This window comes from Diadema antillarum, unplaced genomic scaffold (genome assembly GCF_040938485.1).
Source record: "Diadema antillarum isolate AM-2024a unplaced genomic scaffold, OU_Dant_1.0 seq00000169_RagTag, whole genome shotgun sequence".
Classification (NCBI taxonomy): Eukaryota; Metazoa; Echinodermata; class Echinoidea; order Diadematoida; family Diadematidae; genus Diadema; species Diadema antillarum.
The window spans coordinates 736,314-755,759 of NW_027271238.1; the positions used below are offsets into that span (position 1 = coordinate 736,314).

A 19,446-nucleotide genomic window follows, 5' to 3' on the forward strand; every position below is an offset into this window, starting at 1 on the left:
CCGTTTGCTAGGGCTTTCAGGTGGGAGAATCTCCAGGTCAGAAGATGCTTGGGGCTGGGGTTGGAGTCTCTGCATCAGCAATGCCATGAACATTGGTTCCTACCTGAAAAGAGATTAAACATGTATAGCACTACTGATATTTCGAACTAAATTTCACTTGAATCGTTTGAGCAAATGACAAAGGCTACAATTATTATCAAATAAACTTTGCATCACATAGAGGGAAGTTAAGTTCTCAGTGAGAAGGCACTCTGGAGGGAAAAAATATTAAAATATAATTTTACATATTGATCTTGAATACAATGTACTAATAACATATTCATCACATAACTTTTAGTTTGTGATGTACAAGTAAATATTTCTGATATATTTCGGAACATATTATTTTAAAACATTTTGTCTCATCTGGTAAACCTCAAAGCCTTGAAAAAAATTCCCAGAAATCAGATTACTTTTTGCCATCATCGGGGTGGGGCCTACTTGATATTTACATGTTCCAGACTCAAGATATTTGATGTGCATATCATTACAAATCAATAGAAGTCAGCATGCATTTTTAATCCGTAATTTAATGAATTTAAAAGAAAACTGTCAAAACACGGTAGATACCCCTACACAATACTCATTGCTGAATGTTCTAAAGTTTGTTTGAGAAGAATTGCTTCAAAAACACTGATATATCAGAGAAGAAAACTTTGCATTTCTCACGACAGCATGAGAAATTCAGATTTTTAAATTCCACCTGTTACTGAGTACATGCAGATTCTACACGAGTCTTGCTTTGTAAGATATGAAGCTCAAATATTCTTCTCTAAACATGAGCTGGTACTTAAAAGCCCAATGAAACATGCATATTGATAATTCTCAAAATTGGAAGCTCAATGATTTGATTATAAACTGATTTCAAGTCTATAAACATTAAGCATATACTATACTTACAGGCACATAGTCATTCTGCACCAGGTACTGCTGGGCATCCCTCGGGAGCATGAGAGGTCCTCTCCCTTTCTTCTACATGGGGATGTTGGGTCTGTGAAGCATCGCTGCAAGTAGTGACATTCCACAAAATTCCTATAGAATGGAACACAATACAATTTTTTTTTCAACTTTAAGTATTTCACCCATTCTCTTTAACATATTAGATATGACGTATTGTATCAGCTCTGACAATCCCTAACATTCAGTTTTCGACTTATTATCAATATCAGTCTATGAAGAGCAAACTCGTACACATTCACTTTCCTGAAAGGTGTAATAGCAATGAAGCATAAACAAATGAGTAAGTTTTACTCTTACACTTTGGACAGAAATTGTTCCAGTACTTATAATCAATGCCACAAGATCTATGAGGATTGGCGGAAGGACTTACTGTCTCCATCCATGTCTTCACATCTTCTTACGATGTCTTGCAACTAAGGGTGGTTTCGCTTGGCAAGTGCAAGATTCTATTGACGTAAAATGGCCCCCATCTGTTCACCATCTCCTGCACTTTTCTCGGCACAACTGGGCAAAGTCCGCATTGATCTGAAAATAAACACAAAAACTGTGAAATATCAGTGATAAGGAAGTGGAAAATGAAAAACAGAAACGCTTGACAAAAAAAAAAAGAGGAAGAAAACAAATATGCTTCGGGGGTATAAACGGTCGCCATAGCCACATTTCTAGATTTTTATGTAATTAATTATTTCTTATTGGTCTCGAGGGTTGTATTTCATGCTGGAGGAAAAAATGAGACCGATATCTCTGATTTTTGTTTCAGATGTTATCGTTAAAATTAATTTTTAGAAATACCAGGGATGTCTTGCATATCTAAACACCAAGAAGGGATAGTCCTGACAGAGTACTCCTTGGAGTACAAATTATACAAATAACAGGTAATTTGTATTCCCTTTATCTTAAAAAATATTAAAAGTAAAAAATAAAAAAAGGCCTCATATATTGTAAAACTTCACTACATTCTCTCACTGGTGTATGTGATGCTTAATGCATACATCTCAGCCAGAAGTGTAGATCTGTAGAATTTTTAAGTCTAGATCCTTCTACTCAAACACAGATCACCACATTGATTATGCTACAAAGAGAAAGACTGGAGAAGAATACCTTTATCCAGGTGCAAAATCTTGTTCCATTGCACGAGTTAATCCCATACATTATTTGTTTCATACAACGCCTTCAACAATAACACTAACAGACTTACTAGTTCAAGAAAGAGTCTTGAATTCAGTGCAGAAATGGCAACCATAAGGCCTAGGTGTCCAGGCCTACTACTGAGTGGTAGTAATAATAGTAGAAGTATTTTCATGGAATGCAAATCAGTAGCACATTCACATTACATACACATGTACGCAGCCGAGTGCAAGTAGCATTGAAGTTGATTATTCCAGTAAAATGAGTGACATGATGCACGCTTGGTAGTAAGAGTGTTGAGTGCACACGCCAAAGGTAATTGTTTATTGTGACATCAGACTCAGTAGACCTAGTCATGCAATGGAACAGAAACTGTTTATTAATTGTAGACCCCCTATTTTAATATGGGAGTCAATGGAAATTGGTGATATGTCAGCCAATATGGCCCATGCGATAGAAGTTTTTACAGTTCAGAGCTTGACGCCACTGCACTGGCATTGCAACATTGGCGCCCTAAACCCTGGGGCGCTCATCACACAGGGGGCTTCGTGTTTGACAGTCAGTCCGCAGCTTGTGCGATAATGAGGCACGAACGACAATTTTATTCAGAATCACGTTTGCGCAGTTTGTGCCCTTGAGACTGACGAGATTTCGCGATACTTTGCGAGAGTTTTTGCAGAGGTCGCAACAACAGCTTTCATAGCTTTCGCAGTGCATTGTTTGACCCAGGATGGTTAGTTAAGTTATAGAGCTGATTATGCTCATTAATTTGATACCTAATTTCCCTATTTTTGATGTCAATATAGTAGTCCATTTTAGCATCAAAGTAAACGATTATTTTGCCAATGTTCAAGAAGCTTTTAGATCATAGTTTGATGTTTTGCTAGTTCCTGACTGGTATTGAAAATAGATCTCCGTAATTGCTTCGATTTCACAATCGTGAAACTTGAGCGAGTATGATCAATTAAAAAACGAAGAGGGGCACCATTTTTAAGGTTGTGAATTTTCCTGTTGAAAACAAGGCAAATTATGTTTTCTTACTGGAAGTGGGGTAGTGAATGAACACGCGTGGAATGTGTTGTTGATACCCAGACAATGGTCGTGGACAATGGCCAGGATTGGAATGTTTCATGAGGAATTCCACTATCGCAGCTAGTCTTTGTTCATTCTGAAATGTGGTGTGTGCAAGCACATGGAAACATGTGCTTACTTCTTTCATGTGCATGCATTTCACCCTGTGTCAAGAATTCAGACTAGCAGTGCTCGGGGCAATCCACATGAATAATTGATTAAGCATTCATGTGCCTTGCAGCAGAGTTCGGGACAGGTGGCAGCCAGGTCCATTGTTCAGGGTCATTGTAAGTGCACACTCACATACACATCATTGGTTCCTGTGTAAAGTTCAAGTTTTGCATAGATAGTGAAAATTCGATCACAATCTGGAACCTAACATTTAAAACTCACAGCATTGAGTCAGCAGCCAATGGATACTACGCAATGCGACACGCCGCGCCTTGCGACAGATTTCGACCAATCACAGACCCGGAATTCCGGTGCGAATGCGAGGATAATCTTTTTAAACTCGACGCTAGACATGTCTCTGAATTTTGCTAGTTCCTGACCCGTATTGAAATGAAGATTTGAAAACGTGCCCTTATTGTGATACTATATACTTTAGCGGACATAGTCTTCACCATAATTTAGAGGGGCATGAAAGATTTCAGGTTATTTTTTTGGCGTCAAACGTGAAGGAATATTTTTGAATACAATACCGAACTTCGAGAGGAATTTTGATTTTCTATATTCTTTTTTTCCGTTTATTTTGATCATGACCATATTTGCTTATGTTTTCTCTTTCAGTCGATACCAAAAGTGTCGAAAACTGACGAGAAATACTCGTTCTACACGGATTTATCCATGACCATGTATCTGCTCATTACGTATGCAAGCACCGCTCAGCCGTGCATACGACTTGAATAAATACGTGCGTTTTCGCTCGCGCTGCGGACTGACTGTTGATGGGCTGGTCGCAGTTCTATTGTAGCGCCCATAGGGTCTACAATGTACGTATTATGTGGCCTAAACACAACATTAAAAATAAAACCCATCTAACAGCATATGCCCTACATTTTATCACAGCATAGTGGGGCATGATAAGGCCTAGAACTGTGCCTTTCTACGTAGAAATTGATAAATTAAACCTTACAAGAGTGTAGGAAGGGGTGAACTGACACTAACTTGTTACTGTTACTCAGTGTTAGACGACAGTTAGGCCTACGCTACAGTAGCCTGTTATGCCCATAGCTTTATATACCTTTCAGTCAATTCAATTCAATCCAATTTATTTGTTCAATTCCACCAAGAAAACAAAGTACAGAGATTGTAATACCTCAGTATTGGGTGAAGACAAGAAATCAATGATTACACAAACATGACATAGCTAAAAAAGAGTTAACATATACTACTAGTAGTACATGAGGTGGAAAAGATAGGAGTCCTGCTGAGAAGCAAAGCTTGTAAATTGCAGAAACTCCTATTTACAAATACAAAACAAAACAAAAAAAAAACACACACCAGATACACAAGACTGGAAAATTCAGCCTGAAAACTATGTACAATATATACATACAATATGCGAAAATGAAATGATAATTGTGGGGGGGGGGGGGGGGAGAAAGCACACTAACGGATGTTAAAAAATAAAAAATTAAAAAAATAAAAAAATAAAAAAATAAAGATTACAAAGGTGAGTTGTATGCATTTTCCAATTCAACTTGTCATCGATATGGATGCCAAGAAATTTGGTTGATATAACTCTTTCAATCTGAACATTATCAAAAATTACAGGACCAGGTATTAAGGTGTCTCTATTACTGAATAACATGTATTTTGTTTTAAGAAGATTCAAGGATAACTTATTGGCATGAATCCAGTTAGTTAATCCATGTAATTCCATATTTACTGTCTCCAACAGGACACGCAGGTCTTTGTTAGAGCAAAAAATACTAGTGTCATCTGCAAATAACAAGAAAGAAAAGACATTTGATGATTTTGGAAAGTCATTTACATAGAGAATAAATAACAGCGGTCCTAGAAGAGACCCTTGGGGTACTCCACAGGTGACAGACTGCATTCTAGAACCATTACCATTTAGTTGTACAAACTGTTGTCTGTTTCTAAGATAACTTTTAAACCATTCAAGTGCTGATCCTCTTATACCATAGTAATAGAGCTTATGCAACAAGATATCATGATTGACAGTGTCAAACGCTTTGGAATAGTCTAAATATATACCAATAGTATGAAGATGATTATCTAGGGCAGACGCTATTTTCTCTACTAAACACAAGATAGCATAAGATGTTGTGTGCCTTTCACGAAAACCAAATTGAGAAGCAGAAAAAATATTACATGATTTAAGAAATGCAATAAGTCTAGAGTATACAAGTTTTTCAAGAATTTTAGAAAAAAACTGTAAGTAAAGATATAGGTCGATTGTTACCTATTTCTGTACGATTCCCTTTTTTAAAAATAGGAACTACTTTTGCGATTTTCATTTTATCGGGCACAATACCATAAACGATGGACAAATTATAAATGTGAGTAAGGGGTCTTACTATATATTGTATAATTTCTTTTAGCAAATCATTGCTAATTCCATCATACCCAGGACTCTTTTTCCTCTTTAGGCTACTTACAATATCAAGCACATCTGTTTCTACTACAGGAATTAAAAACAATGTTTTGGGGTTTGGATTATCCAGAAAATCTTTGTATGTGTCCTGCATGTCAAGACACCAACATCGTAAATCATTAGGTAGAATGGGCGCTTTATAAGAGTCCCTGTATTATTACACTTGTACTTGCAGTTTCACCGAAATAGAGCCCCCACAATACTAGTATAACGTTAGCCTACATGTAACTTGTTACAATGTTTGGATAGACACATTAGCCATGAACAGCTAACGTAATAGCACTGGCGCTTCAGGGATGGACAGCGCTGTACACAGCGGCAAGGCTCAAACTCGCCAAAAATGTAGGGCGGTTAGTGCACATCTTAACATCTTTTATCTTTGGTTACTGAGTCCCAGAGTTATCAAACACATTCTTAAGCATTCATACAGTAATATGCTCACCTTTAAGCAACTTGGTCAAGCTTCCGTCAGATCATGCCCTCAAAAAACTCCGGCCTGCATGACTTCTGCCTTCAAGACCAACTCAACTGTTCGAGTCAATAGCGTTTGTTTGCAAATGGTCGATGGTACGTACGTAGGTACAAGTACATTATGTACAATGTACATATTGTGCACTGAATGTGTGTGTATGACTACGCTATCTAGCATCGCATGAAGCAAAGTGACGGCTTTAGGCGGTTCAAGATAGCGCATGACGTCATTTACAATTCATCTGATTGGCTGAAAGTTTAAGTCCTTGTTAGATTTAGATTGCGAACAGCTTCGACACTCAACTTTTAATCGAAGCCACCTAAAATAAGTCTTAAAGACTTAAAATATTTTAAGTCGTAAGAAAGATTTAAAATTTAAGTCCTAAAAATTAAGAGAGAACGCTGATGGCGTAGTTCTACCTACAAACACAGAGCCTTCTATAAGGCTCTGTACAAACATTACTGGTGGATATAATGTTGGATGGGCGTCTGGGGTTGGCAAGTTTGGGGCGACCGAATTCCCCATTTGAAGCCTGTTTCACTGTAGGCCTATGTAAGCCTATGCATGGCACGGCATGGGCGGCGATCGGGGGGGGGGGGGGGGTGGGGGACTTGTCCCGCACTCCCGTGTAGATTTTTTTTCTTTAAAGGGGATCATCACCCTTGATTTGTAAAGCTTGATATTCTTGTTTTCAATCTTGTCAGCATTTTTTGTTATATAGAGATATAGATAGTACCTGCGGACCTGTTCAAAAGATGCCACCAAAGGCGTGTATCAATAGATCATTGCATATTCTAAAATGCAAAAGTTCCCTCGTGTGGAAAGGGGGACACATCCTCTCCCTTCTGTTCACCTCCATAAACGTATAAATGAAGAGTTTTATTGCAAAATGAGCGAAGCGCCATTTTTAAACATTTCAAAGTAACTTCATCATCAGATAGAGCAAAATTAAACCTCACGTGTGACATAATAAGGAATATTCTAGACAGTATGATTACGATACTTATTATCCTGTATTTTTTTTCAGCAGTTTTAATCACAGATAATTATCTCAACCTAACAAGAATGGAGTTAGCTCGTTTTGCGATGAAACTCAGAGTCAAGTGCACAGTGAAGACGTATACACAAGAGGATCAAGAGGTGACGGATACTGATTTATAGCTATTCACATTGTCCATATAATTATACAATGTACTAATTTTCTTATTTTTTATGCCTCCGCCACGAAGTGTAGCCTGAGGCATTATGTTTTCTGGTTGTCCGTCCGTCCGTCCGTCCTTCCGTCCGTAATCAATTTTGTGGACAGTATAACTAAAAACCGTTTGAGGCATCCTAATGAAACTTGGCATGTATAATACTATATGTATGAGTGGGCGAAGTTGTGCCTATCAACTCTAGGGCACACATGCTTAAGGTCAAAGGTCAAGGTCAAAAGCACAGAATTTCACTATTTCCCCCTATAGTGTATACATGAACTACCAACTAAAGATTCTCCAGAGAGAGTTTCGGGTCGTGAGGTCAAAGGTTAAGTGAAAAAATTTCACTTTTTTCCCCTATCTCACAAATGGATTAAGGTATATCTTCATGGAACTTATTATGTATGCACTGGTTGACAGTGATTATCTAGGGAATTTAGGGGTCATGGGTCAAAGCTCAAGGTCAACTCCTCAAAATTTCACTATTTCCCTCGTATCTATGCAATGACTGCAGGTTTTTCTTGAAACTTATAGTGTGTGCATGTATTACCCAATAGAGATTCCCTTGGAAGTTTCTTTGCATTAGGTCCAAGGTCAAACGGTCAAAGGTCAAGTGAAAGTGCTAAATTTCAATTCTTCCTTAAACTTATGAAAGGGTCAAAAGTAGAGTAAAGATCCTCAAATCCCCAAATACCTGCACTCTTAAACAATATAGACATTCATTTTATTAAACCTAGTTCAAGGAAAGTGAACATTTAACAAATTTATTTTTTATGACAAACCTGTAATTCTAATATTTTGCCAATTATGTGAAACTCTCATCACACATTGTTAAGATATTGTATACTATATGGACCTATTAAGAGAACCATGCGTTATGGCGGAGGCATATACCAGTCGCCATATCGACATTTATAGTTTATTTAAAATTGCAAATATTTCACCAAAGTGTTCACCAGATTATTGAATTTCAATTCTGAATATGAAAGCTCCCTCGGAGATGGACATGCACTCAGCTTCGCACGCATGCTCTCACCCTTCGATCCACCTCATTAAGCTTTACCATATAGTCAACATTGATGCAAACGCAGATCAGGTGGTGACAGTTATCACGATTTAACCATGCACGTAATAATGTTCATTTTCTTATAATTTTGATTGAAAACAGTATTTTCTGCATATTCTTCACAGAAATTGTATACTAGATTGTTGAATATCTGATATAGTTCGAAAAATACAAATGGGTGCACGTCACGAGACCGACACCCACGAGTCATACAGCCCACAAGTCATACAGACAACAAGTCATACAGCCCACCAGTCATACAGCTCACAAGTCATACAGCCCACTAGTTATACAGCCCACGAGTTCGACACTGAGTATAAGCAAAGCCCATGAGTTCGACATTAAGTAAAATAAGCCCACGAGTATACAGCCCATGAGTTCGACACTATACGCACAAAAGGCTCACGAGACCGACACTAAGCAAAGAAAGCCCATGAGACCGACACTAGGCAAAAGAGGCCCACGAGACCGACACTATAATAGGCAAAAGAGGCTCACGAGACCGACATCGACACTAGGCAAAGAAGGCCCACAAGACCGACAGCGCCACCTATAGACCATTTAATTGTATAGGGTGTCCAGATAATGGCATAAAGAAGGTATAAGAGATAGAAAAGGAGAGTTACTAGGGTATTACCCCGTCATTTGCCCTCCCTCACCCCCTGAACGGTCAAGATCTTTAATTGTGTTTGCGTATGCGTTTGTGAAAAAATAGACGAAATTCAGTAGAAGTGCATGAGATGTTTCAACATTACTTTGAAAATTCCACAACACCCTCTTTTCCCTATCTGAAAAGCTCATACCGGTATACACCTACTTAGAAAAAAAAAAGAATAATAAAGTGATGTGGACATTCAGATCAATCAACTAGAAAAATACCCAGGTATGAAATGAAGTTCACTTTAAGAAGATTATTCACAAAATGGTCAGTGATGTAGTGCACACCTGCTTTACATGATAGGGGGGGGGGGGGTAGTCATCTGTAAAGGTGTTGGAATGGTATAAATTCACAGAAAATAATGTAATCGTCAATCAAGGCAGCGTTAAAAATTCGGAAAAAGAAGATGCATCCATAAAAACAACTTTTCTATTTCATGAAAAATATACCGTTTTGAAAAGAATTATTATTTTACAAACACAAGCCTCTGAAATCGAGGTGAATCGCTGCGATAAAAAAAAAGTTTTCATCCGTTGAATTTCATATATCATATTTAATTAAACTCTAAGCAGGCGGGCATAAGCAGGCAGATAGGATATCTAATAAGGCCTACTTAACTTGTGAAGCGAGAAAGAAAAGGGCGAAAAAAAATTACATCCTGTCAATTCAATTCAATTCAATTCAATTTTATTTCCATTTCCATTGAATAAACAGAAAAAATATATACAATACATTTACAGAACAAATTTATAACAATTTCAAAGAAAACGTACAAGTGGTCACGAGTAACAACAGAATTTCGTTTCTAAGGTATATACCTAATACAAAGATTAGAATGGAAATGGAGGGTCCCACTTAAAAAGCAAAGCTTGTAGGGTATGGGACCCTCAAAAAATACGTACACAAGGTCAAAGAAACCAATGTCAACTGACATGAAATTAACTTAGGAAGGGGAAAAAAAGAAGAAGAAAAAAAAGAACAAAAAAGGGGGAAATAAGACTATGGTACAACACGCGCCATCGTCCTCCGTCTCATTAGAAATTAGGAAAGCCTATTAAATATAGCACGATGGCATCTAAAATTAAACCATTCAGCGTTCTTGTCCTTTACCATTTTTCATACATTTTTTTTTTTTTGGGGGGGGGGTGGTCCCATGAAGAGGACAATTCTATTTTTTTATTAAAGAAAAAATGGTAACAATGTCGTTCCTCATAGCGTCACAGAACTGCCCCCTAAAAGCCACACGTGTACAAATACATACTTAATGTCGTTGATATGTAGATGGTGCTGTTATTAGTAAGTTATAATCTTTCGCTTAACAGCGTAACGAAATTACACCCGCCAGTATGTAATTTTCCCCTTAATGGAACACCCTGTACAGGTACATATTTGTAATCGACATGTAGATGGCGCTGTTCATCCTGTCGGTCTCGTGAGCCTTCTTTGCTTAGTGTCGGTCTCGTGGGCTTTCTTTGCCTTGTGTCGGTCTCGTGACCCTTCTTTGCCTAGTGTCCCCTTAATGGAACACCCTGTACAGGTACATATTTGTAATAGACATGTAGATGGCGCTGTTCATCCTGTCGGTCTCGTGAGCCTTCTTTGCCTAGTGTCGGTCTCGTGGGCTTTCTTTGCCTTGTGTCGGTCTCGTGGACTTTCTTTGCATAGTGTCGGTCTCGTGAGCCTCTTTTGCGTATACTGTCGGTCTCGTGAGCCTTAATTGTCTAGTGTCGGTCTCGTGGGTTTTCTCGCAAATTGCTTAGTGTCGGTCTCGTGAGCTTTTTGTGCCTAGTGTCGAACTCATGGGCTGTATGACTCGTGAGCCGTATAACTCATGGGCTGTATGGCTCATGGACCTATTTTTGATGTCGGTCTCGTGGACCGTATGACTCGTGGGTGTCGGTCTCGTGGGATGACCCATATTTCCTGCGTGAGCTGTATGTGACATTTCACCTTTTGCGGTTTCGTCAAACCTATAACGCTATAACAGAATTGGATTCGCGTCTAGCGGAAAACCTTGTTTCAGTGGTGTGAGTCTCGGCTGATCAACTCCTGCTCAGTGGCTTTTAGGGTCTATACAGTGATTTATGACTAAAATTTTACATGACTATGATATAGAAAACCTTGGAAGAGAAGAATAATATGTCCAACATTCAGATGGAGTGAATTTTGCGAAGTAGTCCCTATATAAACCCATTGATCTTAATCGTGATGATGGCATGACAATATATAGGTGAATAGTTTCGTCAAAGTGGTTTTGCGCCAGAGCGAGTCCCCCCCCCCCCCCTCCTCATGGGCGTCTTATCTATCACCGCAAAATCAACATCCAGAAATAACGAGTTCCTTTGTTGGTGGTATAGATCCGTATGTTGCATATACCCAGTAATGATCGAGAAAAAAAAAAGATATACAGAGAATAATGAAAGTGAAAAAGAAAGCCCAATAAAAGAAATTTCAATATCTTCAATGCTCGTAAATTGGAATTCCATAAGTATAGGCCTTCATAAAATTATGATCATTGTCATATGTTGCGGCTCTTTCTATAGTATTATGTTATTTATACATTATTTTTGCAGTGAATTCTTGGATGTTTCAATATTCACAGAAGCCATATAGTGTGAAGTTGTTTGCCAGACACTTCCGGCGGAGGGTGTGGTTTGATCGAGGTGCGTATATACAATCACACATGCACCTGACAGAAAAAAACAGACTTGTTTATTTGTTTTAAATCGTTAGAAAATTCGCAATATAATGAAGTAAAAAAGAAAGTGAAATAAGCCAACTCATATAGGCTCAGAATACTATTCATTAGTACGATTTGTAAAAGTCATGAAATATTGCGCACTTTACTCCTTGTCAACTGCGGATTGTCAAAATGATTTAATAACAGCAGCTACGAATATAACTGCATTATTTTGAAAGTGTCAATACACTGCTAAATATAGAAGAAGTGCAAAGATCGAAGATAAAATCAAAGCAGAACTTCACAGGATCACTTCATTTTCGGGGATTCGAGTCACGCCTCCTCTAATCATCGCGATCGGGTCTAAAGTATATTATGTATAGCATGAAGAAGTCGATAAGGCAATTATTATCGGAATCATTCTTCACGTTTTGCTTTTAATCCATGATTGTCCATTCATTTGATTCTATTATTTATGATTCATTTTCTTATTGGTCAGTGATTTATTACCAAGTATAGGCCTATGTTCCCAATGTTTTGAGAATTGCATTGTATAGTGTTAATATCATTGTCATTATTATCATCATCATTATTATTATCATTATTATTATTAGTAGTAGTAGTAGTAGTGGTAGTAGTAGTAGTAGTAGTATTAATAACAATAATAATAATAATAATGATAATAATAAAAATGATAATCTGGTGTTATCCATAATTATAATTCTTGTCATTGTCACTATTTTATCATTATTACTGCGTTGATATTATTATCATTAATAATAATAATAATAATAATAATAACTATTTCTTATTGAGCGCTTTTACAGGACCTGATCAAAGCGCTGTACATACATCAACAAACAACATTCACAAAGCATAGGAACATACTTAGTAGAGAATCATTATGATTATGAACATAGAAAAAGATTATCTTGTCGCATGTGTCATATTAAATATGTTCAAGTGTTGTACAGTGCTGATATTCATGTCCATCTTTATTCTTTTCACGCATCGCACGTGTACGTTTGAAACTATTAACCTTTGTCCGTTTGATCATGGAGGCAGGCCCCTGGGAGCAACTTTTTTCACAAGGGTGCTGAACCCCTGACCCACCGGTTCGGTTGCCGGACCAGCGTTTCAGTATATGGGGGGGGGGGGGGGGGGGGCAGGGGGAGGTGAAGGGAGGGGGGGGGGGCATCCGAACGAGGGTGAGAAAGCCCTCTATCAAACAAGGAAACTTTTGCATGTTAAATGAAATTAAACACACTATGTGGTAAATGGTGAAATTTTTCAATAAAAAAAAAAAATGAATACTCATGGACTATGTGTTCATGAATGAAATGTTGTTGAACGAGATATCTGTTATCTCTTGATCCTTGTGTGGGTCTTAACTTTGTATAAGTCCATGGAAGGGGACCTAAAGGGGGAGGGCGTGGGAGGGGGTATCCCTCTCCCACACTGGAGAGATTTTGAATTTTCATACCTGAAATTCAGCGATCTGGTACACACTTTTGGTGAAAATTCTTAAAAACTATTAAAAAAATATTCACAGAAATGTGAATGGCGTCAAATCGGGTTACAATCAACTCTTGTTCCGTGTGTGCGTCATCACCGTGAGGGGATATCCCCTCCCACACTGGAGAGATTTTGAATTTTCATACCTGAAATTCAGCAATCTTGTGCACACTTTTGGTGATTTTTTTTTAAAGTATGAAAATAAAATATGCACAGAAATGTGAATGCCCGATAAATCAGGTTGCAATCAACTCTTGTTCCGTGTTTGCATCAAATCACTGTGAAATAACTGTATGGAAGTTGATGAGGTGGGGATGGGAGGTGCGATGGCTACCATGCGACAGAGCTTTTGCATTTGTAGAAGTTAATTACAATGATTAAATGATGCACACTCTTGGTGGACTATGCCAATATTTGTATCAGAGAATTGTGTGTTGGTCTTTACTTTGTATAAATAAGTCCGTGGAAGGGGACCTAAGGGGGAGGGTGTGGGAGGGGGTATCCCCCTCCCACACAAGGGAGATTTTTGATTTTCAGACCTGAAATTCAGCGATCTGGTGCACAATTTTGGTGACATTTAAAAAAAAAATGAAAGATAAATATTCACAGAAATGTGAATGTCTATTAAATCAGGTTATGATCAGCTCCTGTTCTGCGTGTGCGTCATCACCGTGTAATAATTGTATGGAAGTTGATGAGGGGGGATGGGAGGGGTAGCCAGGCCCCTTCCACACGATTGAGCTTTTGCATTTTTAAGAATTTAAATACAATGATCTGATGCACACTCTTGGTGAAATGTCTCGAAAGTTGTATCAGAGTTTGTGTGTGTGAATCTTCACTTTGTGTAAGTTCATGGAAGGGGACATAAAGGGGAGGGTGTGTGGTATCCCCCTCCCACATGAGAGAGATTTTGAAATTTCAGACCTGAAATTCAGTGATCGGTGCACACTTTTGGTCAAATTTCTAAAAAAGTATGAAAAAGTAAATATTCACAGAAATGTGAATGACCATTAAATCGGGGTATAATCAGCTCTTGTTCTGCGTGTGCATCATCACCATGTAACAAATGTATGGAAGTTGAGGAGGCGGGATGGGAGGGGTAGCCCCCTCCCACATGATGGAGCTTTTGCATTTTTAGAACTGAAATACAATGTGCAATGATCTGATGCAAAATCTAGGTGGAATATCTTGGAATTTGTATCAGACAAGTGTAGTAAGTCATCTATGGAGGGAGACCAAGCGGGGGAAGGATGTGGGAGGATGTATCCCTCTCCTTCTATACTTGAGAGAGCTTTTGCATCTTTATGATTGTGATTCAAAGATGTGGAATTTCTGGCGCACACTTTTGATTTATATGTAATGTAATGTAGCCATAATCAATGCAAGGGGTGGAGGCTATCTAGCAAGGGGGAGGGTTTTGGAAGGGGGTGTCCCCTAACCCCTCCCATTCGAGAGAGCCTTTGTATTCTAAGGATTGATATGAAAATATATTGTCCCTACACAATTATAGTAATTTATGATGGAGTATTTGAAAGACTGTAGTGTCAAACAAAGAAGTATAAGCCTACTAAATTTAGTAGGGGAATAAAGGTAAACTGAAAGAGAATATCCCCTTCCCACATTATGGAATTTTTATATTTGTTAAAATTGAAGTGACAGATCTGGTGCGCACTTTTTGATGAAATATTCAGAAAGTGTCAAGCTCAAAAGTCTACTAAGTGTATGGAAGTTGGCCTAATGGGGGAGGGTGTGAGAGGAGCTATCCCTCCCACACTAGGGCATACTCCATTTGGGCAATTCCATGGGAATGTGGACATGGCACTAAAATTTCAACTTTATCATATTGCAAAAGAATATTGAAGTTAAAGAAACTCAAAGAATTATATCAATCGGTCAAATATTTCCCGAGAAACAGCTACAAATGTTGAAGACAATTTTTCAGTCATCCAAATTGCTAAAATGCATGCTTAACTTGATATAATTTTTTTTAATAGAAAAATTCTGCTAGCACTTCAATTAATTTATTTTAAAGAAGCAAATTGGTTCTACTTAAGTCTCCCACGAGGAAATTTTTATGCCACCTTCAAAAAATTCTAATCACCACATGAAAGTTCAGCCCTTGAGCCATGTAACGCGAGTTACCGAAACAAGAAATATTTTTCATTCTGAAGAAGCAGTGGAGGTAATTTGTTGGGAATCATAATTTTCTAAATTCATCACACCCTGATACTGTACACAGGATGTTGACTTGAATAAACACTGTTATCACATTAAAAAATGTCAATGAAAAGTGTAACGCGAGTTACCATGTAACGCGAGTTACCGGCATGTAACGCGAGTTACCAACTATAAACACAAGTTTCCCCCAACGTAAGCAAATTTTAGCACTTAATTGAGCTAGATTGTGGTGAAAACAATCAAATGCAGTGCTATACACACTATGCTGGACTGAAACAAAGGAGGACAGCCTAATAAACTGTGATTAGCATCAAGGCCACTGATCACATGCCACATTGAAGAGTCTAGCCTGGCTTTCACTGAATACCACATGTATCCAGCAGTGAATGAGACCATTAGATTTATCTTTTGAATTTCCTGCATCAATATTACAGAATTTTTATTACAGAATGCTATAAAGCACAGCAAGTGTTGGTTCTAATCCTTGTTCGGTGGTCTACTGAAGATGACACCTGTCCGGAGATCAGGAGGTTGTGGGTTCGAATCCTGCTCAAGTATGTATGCCCATGATTTTTTATCATGGCTACTAATAAAACACTGATCAATTCAGTGAGCTTATTAACGTTGATGTAGGGCAATTTGTCAATCAGTTGCAATGAAAACATCTCAACGGAAGAATTTCATGAATTTGAATAATTACACAGTACCCACTGCATGTTATAAGGATTAGAACCAGCACTTGCTGTCGGGCGAAAGCACGGTGGTCTAGTGGAGATGACACCTGTCTGGTGATCAGGAGGTCGTAAGTTTGAATACTGCTTGAGTATGTACGCCCATGACTTTTTTATCGTGGCTACTACTAAAACACTGATCAATTCAGTGCTTATTTACGTCGATGTAGGGTAATAAGCCAGTTCGTATACACTGTAGCTCATGTACACATTGGTACAAATGACCTTTCTTTTTTCTCAGTTGATTCGGCACTTCACTTGTTTTCAAAGCAGCATAATGCATAAGCTTGCATGAAATAACAATTTATGGAGCTTCTGTTCAAAAAAAGAATGAACTTGCATTTAGATCAGGGGATCAGAATACTCCCATCAGTTTATAATTTAGCAGGCATCCATTTCATTGTTTTTTATTGAATGCAGTAACAGCTTATTTCCGTTTATATTGCAAAATACCATTCTTGCTGTCAGGTGGATGTGCTGGCAAGCATCATTTAGATAAGGATCGCATGAATAATCATCGCATCACAGATGCTTATGTCAGTGAATTTACAAACCAAAATGCCTGTTCGTATATGATCTTTTTTTTGTTCATGCACAAAGTGGAATTACGAACTGGTCTTTTTGTCAATCAGTTGCAAAGAAATGTACTAGTTTTCACTCCTCACAAAGATAGGATTTGAATTTTTGAAAGATTGTAAGCTGTTTCGTAAACTTGTATATAGGGTTTGATACTTTTATGTTTTGTTTTAAAAAGACTTTCAACATTTTTCATCTTTACACTCTGAAACTTACAATGTAATAATACACCTATATCATCTAGTATATATTCAAACATATTCAAGGTCTCTATGAGGAGTGAAGCTCTTATTAGTCTTAAACACACTCTTCTATTGGGTTTATTAGTAAAATATTTGTTTAACATTTATTCGTTTTACTATCTACACAAATAAGCATCTCTCAGATTATTCAACACAAGATTCAGTGCCATCAGAACAATTGTATGTCATCAGTTTGTGTCACCCTGTGTTAGTGGACATAATGTAACGCGAGTTACCGTAACGCGAGTTACCGACATAAAGGCTCCCTACATTTTTTGAGGTCATTGTTACTCAACTTTGATATTGTTAATTTATGAGTCCTAACCCACTATCAATTCAAGGTAGGAAAACTTTTATCAAGATTGTCTAGTATGAGGAAATTTTCCAAAAAGAGGTCTTCATAGAATTGACCATGTCCTTTTTGTGTAACGCGAGTTACCGAAATTAAATGATTCAAGAATCCCAACATGTTTGTCCTTTATTTTTCTTTTTGGATTTATTTAGTTGGTGTATGTCTACTTAACCCATGATGAAAAAAGTAACTTGTAGATCCTACCAATTACAAAGATATTAGCACATTATCCCAAAAATGTACCCATTATTTGTAACGCGAGTTACCGTGGAATTGCCCATTTTCAGAATTGAAATTAAATGATCTTTTGCACTTTTGGTGAAATATCTGGACAGTCTCTATTTTTTTTTTAAAGCAAGAAATTGTGGGGATTATTATTTTTTTTTTTTTTGGGGGGGGGGGATGGGGAAGGTGGGGGCCATGTGTTAGCATAGCTCCCATCCAATATTTTTATTCCAGGATTAATGCTATTTAATTGAAGGAAACTGTGGCATTTTTAGAATCCAACTGACGTTATCTCGCAATCACATTTTGGTGGAATTTGTGAAATTATCAATCCACAAAGTGTAGTACATTACTACATGTACGTCTATGGAGGGGGAACTATACAAAGCGGGGAAATGGTTAGGGCCTAAACAAAAGGAGCTAGGAGGATATTATATTCCCACACGAGGGTACTTTTGCATTTTTTGAACTGAAATGACAGACCTTTTGATGAAGGAATCATTCGGAGATAATATGTCAATCTTACGGGAAAGGACCAAAGGGGGAGGATGTGGAAGGGGGTATAAACCCATTATAATATTCAGAATTGAACGGCAAAAATACCTTGCACAGTTTCAGTAAAATATTTGGACAGTTTTCCATCAAAAACAAAACAAAACTAAACTAAACACACACACACAAGAAAATCTCCGACATCCCGAAAATCATCGGGAAGGGGGGGGGGGGGTGTGGATGAATTATCATGACAACTGCCCAGCACCCCTGCATACGAGGAAGCTTTTACATTACTCTAGAATACAAAGGAAAATATCGTGAGAGGGGGTATAATTTCCCTCCATTACGAGGGAAATTTTGCATTTCAGAATTGACTGGTGCACACTCTGTGAAAGATTGGGACAGTGTCGAATAAAAAAATCCACATCTTGGAAATTACGGGGGGGGGGGGGACAAAATGATATGCTGCCCCCTCCATCGACGCTCCTCTGAAGGGGGAAAAGTCCCCATTACTGAGGAAACTTCTGCGTTTTTAGAATTGAAATTCAGCAATCTAGTAAGCTCTTCAGGTAGCATATTTAAAAAAGATCAATAGAAAAGTAGGAAAAGTAAAATATCCAGGGACAATGGAGATGTTTTATTATAGTGCTGTCTGCACTTATAAGCTTGTTCTGTGTGGGAGGGGGATACCCCTCCCACGCTATGGAGATTTCGCATTTTCAGAAGTGAAATTCAGCAATCTGATGCACACTTTGGTTGGGATATTTGGACAATTTTCTATCAAAAAACAAGCAATTTTCCCTGTAAAAAAGATAAACAATGGGAGTGCAGAAGCACCCCCAACTGTTATTTTTCACAGGGGTGCTATGCCCCCCTGCTCAAAAAGTCAGGGGTGCTGCAGCACCCCCAGCACCCCCGGCTCCCAGGGGCTTGCATGGAGGTAGAAAAGATGCTACCTCCATGGTTTGATTTACAAACACTTTGATCCTCTGTAAATTCCATTCTTTTGAAACCTTGGCGTAATCAAGAAAACCTAACATTATAGTTTTTTTTTTCAGATTCATAATCGACATTCATCATGTTCATCGTACAATTCTTGAGTTCGAGAGGGAGGGAGAGAGCGACGCCGTGCACTTAGCACTGCCAGAAATTTAGCATGAATAAACGGAAGCAGATATATCAGGCCCTGCGGTGCGTTTATATCCATATCCAGCTCTTGCATCGCCGAGTTTTCTGCGT

The 19,446-nt window shown here is 38.1% G+C and overlaps 1 long non-coding RNA gene across 1 annotated transcript; it reads right to left on the reverse strand.

Annotated features, from left to right (window-relative positions):
- Positions 1-1,492, reverse strand: LOC139728195 (uncharacterized). Its single transcript, XR_011710793.1, has 3 exons — positions 1,370-1,492; positions 940-1,071; positions 1-103 (listed from the first exon to the last, which is right to left on the reverse strand). It is a non-coding gene; the product is annotated as an uncharacterized lncRNA (long non-coding RNA).
- Positions 1,493-19,446: the final 17,954 nt, after the last annotated feature.